General features: G+C 35.8%; 1 pseudogene; it reads left to right on the forward strand.

Moving 5' to 3' along the window:
• The window catches only part of LOC109434138 (Y-box-binding protein 1 pseudogene), a 59,116-nt pseudogene extending 53,701 nt beyond the window's left edge, over window positions 1-5,415 (forward strand).
• Window positions 5,416-15,201: the final 9,786 nt, after the last annotated feature.

Genomic DNA, 15,201 nt, shown 5'->3' on the forward strand with positions numbered 1-15,201 from the left:
CTGTCCACACCCCTGCATATATCAGCAAAGGCAATGGGGAACCTAGACTTCTACCCTTGTGAGGCTGTAACAAGGTGCTAATCAACCTTACCAGATGTCAGAGAAGCCAAATAGACAGGACTTTCATCCCTGCCAGCAGGTAATAAGCTCCCTTTCCCCCATAGTGTCAGTAGAGATCACAAAGAGAGCCTATTTTTTTTTACCCCTACTTTGCAGTAATGAGGCATCTCTCCTTATCCCTCCTAGGGTGGTATCAGAGGAGGCCCAGTGGGAGTCAGAATTGTTAACATCAGCCACAGATAATGAGCCCACCCCCAGTGCAATGTTAGTGAAGACCACAAGAGGAACCAGAACTCCCACTTAGCGCAGAAGTAATAAGGATCACATCCTTCCTTCCTCCAAGTGTCAGTGAAGGCTGATTGGGAATCCTACATTCCTATGTTCATCTGGCAGTAACACAATGCCTGCATCCTTCTCCTGATTGAGCAATATCAGAGAAAGCCAGTTAAAACAGAAGGTTTAGATAAGATCTAGTCTCATAACATAATACAACAATCTGTAGTTTTTAATTGAAAATCACTTGTTACATGAAGAACAGGAAGATCTCAAACTGAATGATAAAAGACAATAGATGCCAACACTGAAATTACAGAAAAATTGAATTATTTGGCAAATCATGTTAGGCATTCATGATAAAAATGCTTCAACAAGCAATTATGAATAACCTTGAAATGAATGAAAGACTGGATAGCCTCAGAAAGGAAGTAGAAAAATCTCAGCAAAGGAATAAAAGATATAAATAAGAGCAAGTGAAAATTTTAGAACCAGAGAATAGAATAATCAAAATAAAAAGCTCAGTGGATGGGCTAACAGTATAATGGAGGAAGCAAAGGAAAGAGTCAGTGAACTGGAAGATAGTACAATCAGAACAACAGACAGAAAATAGGACAAAAACGAACTAAGCCTTGGGGACCTGTGGGACTATATAAAAAACTCTAATATCCATGTAATCAGAATCCCAGAAGATGAGAAGAAAGATGATCGGGTTGGGGGGTAGAGCCTCCCAATTTTACTAAGACATATATGAGGTCTGACAATTAAGTTCATGAACTTGTTGCAATGATGTTGCTAACATTTTTTGATATCACAGGGATTATTCATTATGAATTTGTACCAACTGGACAAACAGTTAACCAAGTTGACTATTTGGAAGTGCTGAAAATGCTGCGTGAAAAGTTAGATGACCGGAACTTTTCACTAACAATTCATGGCTCTTGCATCACTACAATGCACCAGCTCACACAGCACTGTCTGTGAGGGAGCTTTTAGCCAGTAAACAAATAGTAAACAAATAACTGTATTGGAACACCCTCCCTACTCACCTGATCTGGCCCCCAATGACTTCTTTCTTTAATGGAGATAAAGGAAATATTGAAAGGAAGACATTTTGATGACATTCAGGACATCAAGGGTAATGCAATGACAGAAAAAGAGTTCCAAAATCGCTTTGCAGGGTGAACTAGGCACTGGCATCAGTGCATAGCTTCCCAAGGGGAGCACTTCAAAGGTGACCGTAGTGATATTCAGCAATAGGTATGCAGCACTTTTTCTAGGATGAGTTCACAAACTTAATTGTCCGACCTCATATAAACCTACAGATTCAAGGACTTGAGTGAAATAAGGCAATCAGAGAAAGACAAATACTGTACACACTCGCTTGTATGTGGAATTTAAAAAAAGAAAATAGAATAGCGGTCACCAGGGGCTTTATTGATGGTGCTAGTGATGGTGGTGGTAGAAACGGGGAGATGTTGGTCAACGTGTACAAGCTTTCTATTATACGATGAATAAGTTCTGGGGACGTAATGTACAGCATGGTGATTATAGTTAGCAATACTGCATTGTATACTTGAAAGTTGCTAAGGGAGCCACACTTAAATATTCTCATTGTATAAAAAAAGTGGTAACTATTTGAAGGGGTGGATGTGTTAACTTGATCTTAGTAATCATTTCACAATATATATGTATATTAAAACATCATATTGTATACCTTAAAAATAATACATTTAAAGATAAGAAACTTGAGTGGACCTCAAACATATAAACCCAAAGATATCCATGCTAAGACACATTATATTTAAACCTGTAAAAACTGAAAATAGAGAAAAAAATTTGAAACCAGCCAGAGAAGAATAACATTTTATTTATGGGGGAAAGCAATTTGAGTGGCAGTGGATTTCTCATTAGAAACTGGAGGCCAAAGGAGGTGGCACAATATTTTTCAAATAATAACAGAAAAGAACTGCCGAGTTCTTGTATACAGTGAAAATAACCTTCAGGAATGAAAGGGAAATCAAGACATTTTCAGAAGAAAAAAACGAATAGAACTCGTTGCTGAGAGTCCTACTACAAAAGAATGGCTAAAGGAAATTCTGTAAACAGAAAGGAAATGAAAGAAGTATGAACTTAGGAACCTCAAAAAAGAGAAACATATGATATACCAAAATATGGGTTAATACAATAGGCTTTCCTTCTCCTCTTGAATTTTCTAAATTATGTTTGACAGTTGAAGCAAAAATTATTACACAATGTGATATAGTTCTAAATGAACATAGAGGAAACATCTAATAAAATTATAATATAAATAAGGGAGAGAAAAGGGATGTAAAGGAAAGTAAGGTTTTTATATTTCACTTTAACTGATAAAATCATGACCCCAGTTGACCAGTCGTGTATATAATGTAATATCTGGAGCAACTACTAAAAGCACTATACAATGGTATGTACTCAGAATACTATTAATAAATCAAAATCAAATTGTAAAATCTGTTCAAGTCTCCTATAGAAAGACAGACAAAAGAAAACAGAGAAGCAAAAAAACAGAGAGAACAAACAAAAACCAAAAATGAAATACCAGACTTAATGCTAAATATAGCAATAATTACATGAAACATAAATTTTCTAAATAAACCAATTATAAGACAGAAATTAGATGAATGTATTGAAAAAAACTTCACACAACTATATGTTGTCTATAAGAAAATCACTTCAAATATGACAATTAGGTAGGTGGAAAATAAAAGAATATATAAAGATATATTATGCACAGTTTCATCAAAGGAAAGCAGGACCAGTTATATTAATATCAGGTAAAGTAGACTTCAGAGTGAAGAAAAATCACAGACAGTCAGACATTACATAATGATAAGCAGTTCAATCCACCAAAAGGACATAGCAATCAGAGCAGAAATATGAATAAAACAAAAACTGATAGAGCTGAAAGGGGAAATAGACAAATCAATAACTATGTTTAGAACCTTCAAGGATGAATAGAACAACTAAACATACAATCATCAAGGATATAGAAGAACTCAATAACATCCACTAAAGGAATTTAGTAAACATACAGAGATCACATCACCCAACAACAACATAATACATATTATTTTCAAGTGTATATGGGTCATATATCAAGACAGACAGTATATGTTGTTTGGAATTTATAGCAAATCTCAACAAATTTCAAACAATTACAATTACAGATTACTGTTAAAATGATAAATTTTATGTTATTTATATTTTAACACAATTAAAAAGGAAACTTTGGAAAACTAGTAATAAAATGGTACTGCCTTAGGCTGATAAAGACTATCTGCAAAATACATCATTTAAAGTGAGGAAAATGGTTGCCCTTTGAGAGTAATAAATAGAAAAGAGTAAAAGAACAAACAGCTTAGGGAAAGCTGACTTCTTAATGTGGGTTCTTACAATGCAAATGTTTCAGTTTATGGAAATTCATGAAGCTGCACAAATAGGATATGTGCACGTTAGGTACATTACATTTCAACACTAAACACTAAATGCCTAAATATTTGAACAAGGTGCTCCTTGGCTACAATAGAATCTGTGCATAAATCAGAGACAGAGAAGAAATCTCAGAACATTTGGAAACTAAAGAGGACACTTCCAAATAATCCATGAGTAAATAGGAAGTCTCAATAAACAAACAAACAAACAAACAACAACAAAAGGATACACTGAACAGAAAAAAAATGAAACATAACATCAAAATTTGTGGGAAACAGCTACAGCAGTGCTGAAAGGAAAATATATGGCACTAAATGTATATATTAGAAAAGAAAATAGTCTAAAACCAATAATTCGTGCTCCCATTTGAGTAACTTAGAAAAAGAACAAAATACCCATAGCAAGCAGAAGGGAGGGAATAATAAGAATAGAGTTCCATAGGTAGCAGAAGCGGAGAGCAGACCCCCCCGAGATCCCTGAGCAGCCCCACGTCACAACGGGCCTAGTTACCATCACACCGGGAGGAGCTGCAGCTGGCTAGTTACCATCACCGCAACCAGGAGCGGCGAGACTGAGACCCAGCAGCGGCGAGGCTGAGACCCAGCAGCGGCCCACCACCGCCCGCCCCCCACGCAGCCCCTCAGTGCCGCCCACAGCAAGGCAGGGAGCTGGGGCCCAGGAAACCTTACGTCAGTAGCACCTGCGAGTGGGGACAAGGTCATTGCAAGGAAGATTTTGGAAACGGTCAAATGGTTCAGTGTAAGAAACGGATGTGGTTTCCTCAACAGGAATGACGCTAAGAAAGATGGATTTGTACACCAGACTGCCATAAAGAAGAATAAGCCCAGGAAGCACCTTCACAGTGCGGGAGATGGAGAGACTGTGGAGTTTGATGTTGTTGAAGGCGAAAAGGGTGCGGAGGCAGCAAATGTTACAGGCCCTGGTGGAGTTCCAGTGCGAGGCAGCAAATATGCAGCAGACTGTAACCATGATAGATGCTACCCAAGTCACAGGGGTCTCTACGCAATTACCAGAAGAATTACCAGAACAGGGAGAGTAAGGGAAAGAATGAGCGATGGGAGAGGCTCCTATCAGCACTCCAGGCCCAACAGAGCCGGCCCTACGGCAGGTGATGGTGGCTACCTTATTTATTACGTGTGGAGACCCTATGGGCGTCGACCACAGTATTCCAGCCCTCCTGTGCAGGGAGAGAGAGGGAGGGTGCTGACAACCAGGGTGCAGGAGAACAAATAGACCAGGGAGGCAGAATATGTATCGGGTCTATAGACCAGGATTCCGCAGGGGCCCTCCTCGCCAAAGACAGCCTAGGTAGGACGGCAATGAAAGTAGATAAGGAAAATGAAGGCGATGAGACACAAGGTCAGCAGCCACCTAAACCTCGGTAACTTCAATTACGGACGCACATGCCCAGCAAACCCTAAACCATAAGATGGCAAAGAGACAAAAGCAGCGGATCCACCAGCTGAGAATTTGGCTGCTCCCGTGGCTGAGCAGAGCAGGGGCTTAGTCAGTGCCGGTTTACCACCTCTACCATCCTTATGTTTAGTCATCCAACAAGAAGAAATGAATATGAAAGTCCAGCCATAAGAAATGAACAAAAGATTGGAGCTAAAGACCTTACGTGCTTGCTTTTTGCCTGTTGACCAGATAACTAGAACTATCTGCATTACCTATGCAACGTTTTTTTTTTTTTTTTAAATTATTATTTTTTACCTAAAGACGTCTCTTTTTGGTAATGACAAACGTGTTAAAAGCAAACAAACACAAACAAAACCCTGTTTTTTCTCAATACACTTTTAAAGGTTTTTAAATTGTTTCATATCTGGTCAAGTTAAGATTTTTAAGAACTTAATTTTTAATTTGTAATAAAAGTGTACAACTTGATTTTTTCAAAAAAGTCAACAAATTGCAAGCACCTGTTAATGAAGGTCTTAAATAATAATAATAAAAAATAATAAGAGTAGAAACCAATGAACTTAGAAACAAAAACAATAGAGCAAAATTAATAAAACAAAGAGGTATTATTTGAAAATACCAAAAAAATTGACAAACTTCTACCAAGACTTGAAAAGGAAAAAAGAAAAAAGATACAAATGATTAATATCAGGAATGAAATTGGGAGATCACTGCAGATAGTACTGCAGACATCAAAAAGATAACAAGGGGATTATATATATACATATATATATACATATATATATATGACTACAAATTTGAGGATTTATAGAAAATATAAAGAAATTTATAGAAAATTCTTCAAAAAAAGAAAAATCCCCAGAACAACTCAACCAATAGGTAATATGAAGTGCCTTATAATTATTAAGGAAATTGAATTTATAATTATAATATTCTCCAAAAGGAAATTTTCTGGTCTAGATAGTTTTCCCGGAGAAGTCTGTCAAGCATTTATGGAAGAATGAACAGCACTTCTACACATTCCACCACCCTCTACCCCCCCCCCACACACACAAAGAATAAGAAATATTTCTCAACTGATTTTATAAAACTAGTATTATCCTGATATGAAAGCCAGACAAAGACAGTACAAAATATGAAAACTACAAATCAATATCATTTATGAATATAGGTGTAAAATTCTTTAGCAAAAGATTAGCAAATGTAATTTAGCAAAATACAAAACGAATTATGCAAAATGACCAAGTAGTTTATTCCATTGATGCAAAGCTGGTTCAGTATTCAAAGTCAATTGGTACAATTTATCATATCAACAGGCTGACGGAAAAAGAAATCAATGATTATCAATCAATGCAAAGAAAGCATTTAACAAAATTAACCACTCACTTTTGATAAGTTGTCTTAGAAAAATAGGAATAAAGTGGTAGTTTTGATAAAGGACATCTTCAAAAAAATCTAGCTAATATTATGCTTAGTGGTAAAAAACTGAATGTGCTTCCGCTAAGATTGGGACTAAGACAAAGATGTTTATTTTAATCATTCTTATTCAACACAGTGCTGGAAGTTCTATCCAGAGTAATAAGACAGAAAAGAAAAGGAATGTTGATAGAAGAGAAAGAAGTAAAATTTTCCTTATTTGTAGATGGCATAATTTTCTATGTAGAAAATCCCAAAGAACACACACCCCCCCCCCCCCGAAAAAAAAAAAGAAACAGAAAAAAACAGCAAAAATACGTGTCCTAAAGCTGGTAAGTGGTTTCAGCAAGGTTGCAGGATATAGGGTAAACATACAAAAATCAGTTATTTTTCTATGTCTTTAAACTGAATACATAGATACCAATTTTAAAAATACAATAACATTTAAAGTTGTTAACTAAAAGAAATACTTAGGTGCAAATCTAACAAATATTTTCAGGTCTGTGTCTGTAGGACACAATGCTGATGAAAGAAATCAAATAAGATATAGAGAAACATTCTGTGATTGTATATTGGAAGATTGAACATAATAAAGATGTCAAATTGTCTATTCTCCCCAAATTAATATAATTAATATACAAGTTTAATACAATTCTTACCTAAACTCTGCAAGAATTTTTTTATAGATATACACAAAATTAAAATTTATATGGAAAGGCAAAGGAACTAAAATTAAAATAAGTTTGAAAAAGAATAAGGTGGAAAGAATCAATCATTCTACCTAATTTCAATATTTATGATATAGCTACAATAATTGATACTGTGTGGTCTTGGTGGTGGGATACATGCATAGATCACTGCAACAGAATAGAGAATTCACACAGATATGCCCAATGGATTGTTGACAAAGAATGGTACTAGAGTAATTGGATATTCATAGGGAGAAAAAAATGAACTTCAATCTAATTCATATATCTTATTAAAAAATAACTGAAAATGAATCATGGACTTAAATATATAACTATGTTAAATATATAAATATAAAAGTATAATGCTTAAAAACAATTTGAGGGATCTAGGGCTAGGCAAAGAATGCTTAGGCTTGATACCAAAAAACTTTCCAAAACACATATTCAACAAAGAATTCATATCTAGAATATGTAAGGAATTTCAAAACTCAACAATAAAAAAACCCAAAGTATCCATTTAGAAAATGGGCAGAGCATGAAATGACATTTTGTCGAAGAGCATATGCAGTGACAGCTAAGCACATAGAAATGTGTTCAGCATCATTAGCCATTAAGAAAATGCAAATTACTCCAATAAGGTATGGCCACATACCTATTAGAATGGCCAAAATAAGAAATAGTGGTCTAATTCTAGACTGATAATTTTCTTTGCACCCAACTTCTGGCTCTACTCTGTTCTGAGTTTTCCTTTGACAGTACATACATTTCTTTGATGTCCCATCCTTGAATTTCTGTATACCTCTAGGTATTCTTACCCAGTGGTGAGTACTCACAATGTTCTAGTTATAACTCGAGGTATAAAGGCAGTATGCATCACAGTTTGCTGCTGAATCAAATGTGTGTAATGACATTGCTCCATTCTGCAGGGGATGGGCCACCTCAGCCTGCAGGAACATGCGATACTCAGTGAGATGTTGTCTTCCCAGATAACCAAGACCTAAGCCTCTTTAAGGTTAGAAAGACAAGTGAAAGCAAGAAATAATGAGGAAGACACAAAGTGAACCAGTTTTACAAATGTGAAGGAAATAGCAATTGTGAAGAAAAATATTTTTTTCCCTTTATAAGGGGATTTTATTGGCCAGGAGGAGAGGTAATCTCTTGAAAACTATTATTTTTTTCTTTAGAGATCCACCAGCCTGGATTCCAAAAAGAAGTATGAATGACCTTAGGCTAGCTTTGGAACTTTGGGGGCTCCTGGTAGTGGCATGAAAATGTTTGGAAACATTTGCCTCCTTGGGATGGTGAGAATAATTTCAAGCTCACTTTAGCTAATGTTCTCTCAGGCAAGGGTATAAACTGGCAGTCTGCAGACACTGGGGAAATTAAAACATAGTCATAGTACTTCCCCTTTTTTATCCAGTATGAAGTATGTTCTTTTGCTGCTGTGGCCATTACTGACACCATCCCTGCCCTGCCTCAGCTGGAGATCAGGAAGCTTAAGTGTTGCCACTGGTGCAGCTTGTTTTTCCAGAGAGCTCTCAAATCAGAACAGAGGAAAAATAAGTATCAGAGAGCCAGGCTTTGGGAAGGTTGAACCCTTACACACAGATTGAGACTGTAGTATGAGTAGAACCATTTGGAATGAAATGTTCTGATTTCTAGTATCTTGTTTCTCCCTTCCCCCACCCATTCAATTTTTACTTCTGGAGTGTTGATGGCTGCCTTCTGTTGGCAGCTTTATGCATTCTCATCTCTGGCTCAGTTCAGCCATAACTGCTAATGTATGTGCAGGAGAGAGGGAGAGGGAGGAGGAGAGGAGGGAGGAAGGTAGGAATAGGGGGAGGGGGAAGGAAGAAGGAGGGGGAAGAGCGAGATTGACTTTAATTGGTGCTGTTTTACTCAATTCCCAATGCTTGTTCCATTCCTCTACGCTGTTTTCTGCTATCGGTTGTCTACATGGCTGTTGCCTACACGGCCACTTTGCTTTGTGGACTGAGACTGAATCCTTTTAACCCTGGGATGTAGGTATTATTGGTCCCTTTTGTAGAGGCCAAAGTTAACCAGAGCTACTTCTTTAAACTTACTTGTTCCAAAACACAATGTATATATTTTTTTCTGCTATGGGGTCTGCAATTTGATTTTCGTGTCAATCTTTCTCCTTAGGAGAAATTGCGAGCTTGGGAGAACCATGGATAATAAATCTGATAAAATTGAAGTGACAAAGGGCTGATCTCATGCTGAAACTCTGTGGGGCATAGTCTTGCAGGCTTTGGAAATGTTGCAACTTACTGAGGCTCTTGACAAAGAATTCTTCATATGACTGTGAGCTCTGTGCTCTGTGTCGGGAGCCTGATGAAAGTTCTATTTGGATTGTGGTACAGCCTCCCGGGGGGAATGGTTAATACTTTGGCTTACGTTTACTATTTGGTTTCATCACTTATTCATTGCGTGACTTAGATGAAGTTGTTGAATCTTTGTGCAGATTCAAACACATCTGCACAAAATGAGACTTGTGCAAAATGGGGCTTACAATAATATCTATTGTAGAATTAAGAGGATTCAAGGAAAAAGTATATCTCAGTTACTTAGAACATTAACCAGGTACTCAATAAGCATTAGCTATATTATTACCAATCTTTCCTTTCTTCTGGCTGCTTGGAAAATAATTTTTTGAACTTACTTTCTAAGCTTTTAGTAATATTTATTGAGTTTGTGAGGACTAGTTTTAATGTTATTGTAAAAATAATTAAATAATATTACAGACTAATCAGTGGATGAATAAAGCAGTAGAAACTCAAAATTATGATTATGGTTTTTGCAGCAAAATGTGTGCTTGAAGTCAGTTAAGATTATCTTATCACTTACTAGCTATGTGTTCTTGGCTATTTATATGATTTCTTTGAGTTTCATCTTTGTAAGATGAAGATATTAACACTTCCCTCCTCCTTAGTTATTGTAGCATTTCATAATCAGAAAATGACTTTGTGAGTATCCTATTGCAGTAAGAAGGTTGTTTATTATGATACACATTTAGATAAAACTGAAGGGAAAGATAGACACTTGGTGATGGAGTCTGCCTTCACCAATATGAAAAATGAGCTACATTCCTACTTATGTAAGCTCTGACCTAGAGACTCTCCTTCCTAAACTGTGGGAGTAGCAAGGCCTCTCTAATGTCTTACTGAAAGACATTGATTTAATTGTAAATAGAGGCACAGGAATATGAAGACCAGGTTATCTATTTTAATGCTTGTGAACTAGAAAATAGCATACTTATTCAGAATGCTGTTTTCTGTTTTTTTGCCTGGCTCTTGTGATATATGCAATAAGTGACTGAAAAAAGCTAGCAGTATTTCCTCCCTCTTTCCCCTCCCTCCCTCCCTCCCTCCCTCCCTCCCTCCCTCCCTCCCTCCCTCCCTCCTTCTTCCTTCCCTCCTCCCTTCCTCCTTCCTTCTTTCTAATGGGTAGTATAGAATAGAATGGAGGATGTTTATTCCAGTTTGATACACAATTTCTTACTGAATATCTACTGTGCTGAGCACTGAGGTGAATAAAACAAAAGCATAAGATATTCCTTATTCTTGAAAACTTGATGCAGCCAGCAATAGACAATATTTTCATAACATTTGTAACACAACTTTTACAGATTATAGATCATTTTTAATATACATCATTTTGTTATTTTCATGACATTACCTCATTAGCAATGATATTACTACCACAACGTAGTAAGTCTCAGAGAATCAGGGACCACAGATCTTTAATAACTAATGATAAAAGTAAGGAGTATAATTAAAATGGAAGCACAGGGTATTGTGAGAAGGTATAATAGGGAATCTCTTGCAGTCTTGGGAAGATGAGGCTGGCGTGGTCATGGGAAGACTCCAGAAGGAATGGACTTCAAGATGATTTCTAATTAAGCAAATTGGGACAGGTTGGATTGAGGGAACATTCCAGACAGAAAAAGTCCATGTTCAACAAACAGGAGGTGATAGTGCATTTGACATGTTCAGAGACCAGAAAGAAGCCCAGTTACAGCTATAGTGACGGTAATGAAAGGGAGAGTAGCAAAACTTTAAGTTGGTGAAGTAGCCATGGAGCAAATCATGAGAGCTTTGTAAATTGTGCAGTGTTTTAGATTTTTTAAAAGGGTAATGGGAAATCCTTGAGAGGTTTGGAGAAAAGGCATAACATGATTTTAAAATATTACTCTGGCTATAAAATAGAGTGTGTGCTGCTATATTGAGGGCCAGCTGAGCAGAGATCTATTTAGGGTGGGATCTGACCACTGGACTGGGGGCAAGGAGGGAGCTAACACTAGGAATTTTTAATATTTCCAACTGGATAACGGAGAATGAAGAATTCAAAGTAGAAGAAATAGCCTGTGCAAAAGTATAAGAAGAAATGGCATCAGTTCAGCACTGCTGCCAAGAAATAGGGCACAAAGTGAGAGGAGAATTTATAACGGATGAATCTGTTTCTGAACTTGGCAGAGTACAATTCCAAGATCATCTGAATGGTAAGTCAAAGCCTCTTTCATTTGTCAGCATTAGAGCAGCAGTGTGGTGCCTTGACCTTCAATGTGGGAGCTGTCAGTAACTTTGCTGTAGGTAGCTAAGGAAAGCAGGTTGGCCAAATGGGGCAAAATAATAAAACTTTGAGATCTGGGGATAGAGGGAGTTTTAAAACTAGACGCAAGATCAATTATTTGAACTATATTAAAATTAGGAGTGGATGTCCATCAAAAGATGTTATTAATGAGTACAAAGCAAAGCTACATAATGGGAAAAGACATGCATAGCATGTAAACTGACAAAGGGCTCACCTTAAGAATACATAAAGAACGCTCACAAATCACTAAGGAAAAGAGCCAACCCAACTTAAAAGGAATAAGAGACTGTCTTCTTTTGTTAAATTAAGATCATTCATCTCATTTCTCTATAATATTCTATTGTATGAATTATCCATAATTTATCCATTCTAATGTTAATGTATATTTTGGTAATTTCCAGTATTTGGCTAATGATATCCCTATTCATATTCTTCCAGATATCTATTCTTGCATAGGTAAAGACATTTGTATGAGGCATATATCTAGTAGTGGAACTTCAAAAAAATGCCTACTGAACATATGAAAAATTATAAACTTTATAACAGGGAAAAGAAAGTTAAATTATAATGAGCTCTTAATGCTAAAATTAAAAAGATCCACAGAACTATGTATGAGAGAAGATTTGATGAAAAATCAATTGTCATAGTCTGTGTGTGGGAGTTTAAATGGGTGCAATGGTTTGGAAAATGATTTTGCATCATCTTCTAAAGCTGAGGTTGTATATGCCTTTTGCTCTTGGGTTGGGGAGTGATTGAATGGGGCACAAAAAGAGTACTAGAAATGTTCTGTTCTTAACAATAGTTGGTTAAAAAGATGTTCATTCTATCTCAATTCACTGACTTATATCTTTATGTTCTATGTAATTTTCTCAATATGAGTTATATTTAAATAATTTTAAATGATAAAAAGCCATTGCCTTGCAAGAACATTCTCTACAACGTGCCATTTATTTGAGTTGCCAGATTACACTTAACTTCTACGTATAGACAGATGAGCTGGCGAGCTGGATCAGAAGTTCCATGGATAAGATTTCCTATATACCAAGAGTTCTCTTTGGAAAATTAATGAAGGAATGCAAAATATTAACAATGTTTGGAAAGACCTAATAGAAATTGCATATCAACCCTTTTGATGCTACCCAGGCTCACTCAAAAACATTTAATTATTACTGTGCAGCTTGATATTAGTCAGTTTGCATATACTATACATATTCTTCATTTCAGATATCTTAAATAAAAATCTTGAAATTATTATTAATTTATTGTTGGGTGAACAGAATTCTTTCAGAAGTTACTTTCATACGTGAGACTATTGAAAGTAGTTTTTCCTGATGAAAAGACTGTAAATTTTGGGATTGTATGATTTCTATAGTTTTTCTAGTGCTAAAAGTTCTCCAGTTGATTCTTATGATAGAAACGATGGGAAATGAAGCAGAAAAATGTGTAATAAAGATACAGAGTAATAATAACAGTACTATGTTTTCAAGAGACCAATCACAAAATGAAGCCGAAGGAAAATCACCTAATTTACAAACATTTTTTCCATGAACATAATTGTTGTGCAACTGAATGCACGTCAATTCATTTAGCAAATTCTGTCTTAAAACTGTAAAATGTACACATTTTCTGAAATTAAGAAGCATTCTACAAATTTTAATGCAAGATGCACGCATTTCAGCAAAGCTGTTGCTTAACTTGAACACACACACACAAAAATTGCTCCAGGTTAGCACAATGAGAATAAAAAAAGTACGCTAAGTAAAGGACAACTCAGAAACAAAGAAAGTAACAGAAAGTGAAGAGTTAGACAAAACACTTCCATATCACATGCATCTCTGTTGTTTTACTCCAGTCTTCAATCACTTTTCCCTGAGGCATCTTAACTAGTGGCTCTGGCTCTCTATAATAATATTCATACTCAAGGAGTGTCTTCTTAGTCTTGCCATTGTGTGAAGAACAGTTGAGTTTGAAAAAGAAAGTAACATTGATAGCAAGAGCGAGAGAACACGAATATGAAGAAAAGAATAATTGGGATTTAAATATTACAGTAAACAGCACATTTAAAACAGTTTTATGAGACACAGAAAGTTTACCCACTGAATGTCACATATAAGCAGATGTGTTCCCCTTTCTTGCTTTCAGAACAATGGTTAAACCTTAAGTTTTACTCATGGCGGAATAACAACATGCATTCATCGTGTGTGTCTGTGTGTGTGCGTGCATGTGTGTGTGTGTGTGTGTGTGTGTGTGTGTAAAAGTCAATTTATTAGGTGGTAAACTCCCAGAGGTGGGAAGCATATCTCAACTTCCTGTTTAATCTCCCACAACTCTAATAATTTGCCCATCATACTCTCAAATGTATGTTAATCGCGTCTAGTCCATATGAATACTGAATTCTAATTGTTTGTTTCAGGAAAGGATAATTAATAGTTTAAGCATGATTCTGATTACACATTTATTATGAAGGGCCTGTTCTTTAATTATATGTTTGAGACAGTGAGAAAAAAGAGTAGGCTATATAGTTGGTTTTGTGACAAATGAAATTTAAGTAAACTTGTAGAAATCCAAACATTTTAATTTGCTGTTAGCCATGAGCAGATCTAATCAGTGCAAGCTCTCTTAATGAAATTAAGGGTACCTGTACAATTAATGGAAACACATGCTAATTGTTCTTATTTGCCTGGAATATTAGACTTTAGAGTTGACTCATAATTTAAATACACACATAATATATAGTGTTCATAACTTTTAATTTTAGTATTTATTTTAATATTAATGAGTTTTAAAGTTACATTTTATTATGCAAAACTAACTTCAAAACCCTCAAATGAATTATAAACAACATTTATTAGGGAGCCATTTTCGAGTACCTTCTATATGTGACATACTGTACTACGTGCTGGGGCTTTAACATAAATACATTAAAAAGTAATTTCTGCTTTGAATAGGCTTACAGGGTAGTTTGTAATAGGGATACAACAACAACAGTGTGAAAATTACCGTATAGTCATGACAAATATAATTAGTGAGAATCCCCATTAAACCTCCAGATTCTTCTGTGTTCATTCTTAACATTAAAATATTAAATTTTGAAAATTGCAATTTTCAAAACATTAAAGATTGAATGATCTGCATATTGTTTTTAGCCTACTTTGTTGCTAATACTTGTTGATGCTCGAAAAATGGTGAATGATTTTGAAACTCAATCTCCTATTAAGATCAATTTGCAATGTGAGACAAG

The sequence above is a fragment of the Rhinolophus sinicus genome, chromosome 14 (genome assembly GCF_057876585.1).
Source record: "Rhinolophus sinicus isolate RSI-liver-muscle chromosome 14, RSI-T2T, whole genome shotgun sequence".
NCBI lineage: Eukaryota > Metazoa > Chordata > Mammalia > Chiroptera > Rhinolophidae > Rhinolophus > Rhinolophus sinicus.